Source organism: Balearica regulorum, unplaced genomic scaffold (assembly GCF_011004875.1).
Source record: "Balearica regulorum gibbericeps isolate bBalReg1 unplaced genomic scaffold, bBalReg1.pri scaffold_109_arrow_ctg1, whole genome shotgun sequence".
Lineage (NCBI taxonomy): Eukaryota > Metazoa > Chordata > Aves > Gruiformes > Gruidae > Balearica > Balearica regulorum.
This window is the reverse complement of record NW_022679039.1, coordinates 11,155-14,568: the sequence shown is the minus strand read 5'-3', so window position 1 is coordinate 14,568 and position 3,414 is coordinate 11,155. Positions and strand designations below refer to the sequence as shown.

Below are 3,414 nucleotides of genomic sequence, written 5' to 3'. Positions count from 1 at the left end.
CACATGCTGCACACACTCCACCCATATGCATAAGTATGGTTTGCACACTCACAGGCTCACCTATACCACACTGCGTGTGTACAGTGTGCATCCACACTGTGTGTACATAGATGTAGAGTGCATCCAGACACTGAGTGCATGCACATGCAGAGTGCACTGCACAGGCCAACGTGCCAGCATGCGTGCACCCAGATATGTGCATACATAAAGTGTGCACAGTGTACTGCACTAGTACCACTCACACATCACTGCTTGCCTGTAACTGTGACTGTAACCAGATTTGCTCTACAACAGCCAAACATGTGCATACTGCCTGTAGTAGTTATGCTCTCTGGTGCAGGATTTTTGGGAAGCACCTGGTGGCAAATGGCTGCAGAGGACAGGGTGGCAATGAACTTCCCAAAGAAGCTGCAATGCCACACTTTGTTTTCTCCTGCTAGTGCACGGAGCCAGGTGTTGCTGCCTGCCACGGGGCCTGCACACCCTCATCCCGCAAGCAGAGCATTCAGCGGGGCTCTGTCGGGGGTGTCCGATCCCAGCTTCTGCCTCCCCTCCTGCTTGGAACCCCCGCCACGTTGCCCCTCCCCAGCACCCAGAACCAGCGGCTCTGTGACATCAGACCCGGGGCCAAGGGCACCGCGGCAACGTGAGCACTGTGGGCACTATGTCAGCTACTGCACTGGTGGTGACGAGCCCTCGGTTCTTGTGGTTGCCACGTACTGCTGGCAAGGATGACTTTGCTCCCCCTCCTCGTCCTGCTGGCCGCGTGCTGGCCGGTGCACGGCACGTGGGACAACTGTGGGTAAGTGGCCCGAGGCTCTGGGAGGGAGCTTTGGCAACCCTGATGGGATACGCTGGCAGGTGCCCGCTTCTTCCCGTGACCACGCCACACCTTCCCGAACCCCGTGTGGGAGCCTCCATTCCTTGCCAGCACCCAGGCTGCTGGCACAACTCATCTACGGGGCTAAAGCAGAAACGGGCAGACAGACGCATGCCCCATGGGGTTCCCTGCCCCCGTTGTCCATACAGTGCCTCGTGGGGAGGGAAGACGGCTGCCCTTCAGCCTGAACAGCAGCAAGCCATCGAGCAGGACAGTAACGAGTTTCTGGTTACAGAGGGACCTGCGGGCTCCGGCCCATGGCGTCTTACTACGGCATGTCACGCGTTGTGGGTGGCAGAGATGCCCAGCCAGGGGCCTGGCCCTGGATCATCAGCATCCAGAATCCCTGGAAAATAGGCACGGGGCATGTATGCAGAGGGTCCCTCATCAGCCCACAGTGGGTCCTCACAGCAACCCACTGCTTCATCGAGGCCAGGTAAGGAGGACCAGGGAGCGGGGCTAGCCCCACAACACTACTAGCTGCCCTGTCTGCAGCACCATGTGTTACTCCCATCCTGTTTCCTTGCAGTACGCCCAGTGCCTGGGCACTCCCGAGCCCAGCTGAGAGGCTGCTCAGGAGAAGGCTGGGCTCATGCCACGGCTTCCTAGCAGCCTCCAGCTCAACATTCCTTGTGCCTAAGGCATGCTAGGGCACTCGCACACCCTCCGTAGTGCCGCTTTCCTCTCTCCCTTCTGTAGCAGATGGCAGGGAACTGCTGGGCTGCTGCAGCACGTGGCTCCGCTCCCTCTGACCCCTCTCTCCATCTGCCTTCCAGGTACGTCACGATGTGGCGTGTGGTGATCAGTGCCACACAGTTGACTCAGCTGGGTCCTGAGGTCCAAGTGCGCAATATTAAGTGGCTACTGCTTCATGAACGCAATAGTAATATCACACAGAGGAACGACATTGCGTTGCTGTAATTGGACCAGCCCGTCCAGTGCAGTGACTACATACAGCTTGCCTGTGTGCCCGATGCCTCGCTGAGAGTGTCAGAGCTGACAACTTGCTACGTCAGTGGTTGGGGCTCCACGAAAGCAAGATGTGAGTTCCCCGAAAGTACTCGCATCCTGAGTGCAAGCTTGGCATGCTGGGGAGGTGGGTTGGGCTTCCTGACAGCAGAGGCGAAATTTCGCCGCAGTCAGGCTGCGGGGACGTATGCCTATAGAGAGGTGGGCTTGACCCATTACCCAAAGCAAGACAGAAGGGAAACACGGGTACAATGCTTTCAAGATGCAAAGCCAAGACCTAGCAAAGGGGTTCACCCAGATAGGGGAGGAGAACTGGCAACGAGCTGCTGGGTGTTAATTCCTTTTTGTGCTCGCAGCTGGAGTATCAACTGATATCCTGCAGGAGGCCAAGGTCCACCTCATTGATGTCAACCTCTGTAACAGCAGCCGGTGGTACAGAGGGGCCATCCACAGCCACAACTTGTGTGCTGGCTATCCGCGGGGTGGCATCGACACCTGCCAGGTAGGAGCGTGCTACAAGTCAACCCCCAGCACCACAGGCAGCCCTGTCACAACGGCCCAAACATGCCCCGACGTGTGCTTTGCCTGGCAAGTCACCCTCCCACCTCTGGGTCCCCACCGCTGTTGGGGCTCGCCTCCCCTTCCCCATCTGCAGGTCCTTGCCCAGTGCCCCCCTTGTCCCAGTGGCCGTCTTCCGCACATCCAGGATGACTGTGCAGAGATGAGGGAGAGCCCTACCTTACAGGCCCATGATGCCCTCCCAGACAAGGTTCTGTAGGCTCCAGCACCTCAGGCGAGCCTTTCTGCACCAGCTCTGGCAGGTGCTGTGAGAGAGAAGTAGCCAGCCATAGTGCTGACAATGGCCACCCAACACCACCTTAGTCCTCTCTCCTCCCCTGCAGGGTGACAGCGGTGGGCCTCTTGTGTGCAAAGATAACAATGCTGACTACTTCTGGCTTGTTGGAGTGACCAGCTGGGGGAGAGGCTGTGCAAGAGCAAAACAGCCCGGAGTCTACACCTCCACTCGACACTTTTATGACTGGATCCTGGTACAGATGGGACTGCACCCAGCAATGAGGGCTCCTCCAACACCACAGCCAGTCTTCACCTCAACCCCCTTTCAGAGGCCAAGGCCAACACCAACGCAATCAGGCAGGTTTCCGCCCTGCCCATTTCCACTCCAGAAGCTGGTGCAATTCTTTAACCTGCTGCAGGAGCTCCTGCAATTCCTAAGGGGAAAAAAGGCTTGAGCAGCAGGATCAAGAGGATCCAGTGCGGGCTGCAGTGTACCACGCCATTTCCTTCTGGGGCAATGCCTGCTGATCCAAAGGCAGCCTCAGTGTCAAAGGCCTGCTCTGTCCTGCCCACGCCCCTCTGAGTGCACACAAATGCTGAAGTTGCCTTAGTTCTTGAAATAAAGTTGCCAATTTTCGCAGCTAACCCTGCTTCAGTTCAGTCTCCTGTGCCAGGCAAGGCCTTCCATGCCCTGCACCTGCAAAATGCGGCCACAGTCAAGTAGAGCACAAAGGGGAAGAGTCACTCAAAAGGGCTGAAACTGTGCCTGG

The 3,414-nt window shown here is 57.6% G+C and overlaps 1 pseudogene; it reads left to right on the top strand.

Moving 5' to 3' along the window:
* Positions 1-716: 716 nt before the first annotated feature.
* On the top strand, positions 717-3,099 carry LOC142599750 (acrosin-like; annotated as a pseudogene).
* Positions 3,100-3,414: the final 315 nt, after the last annotated feature.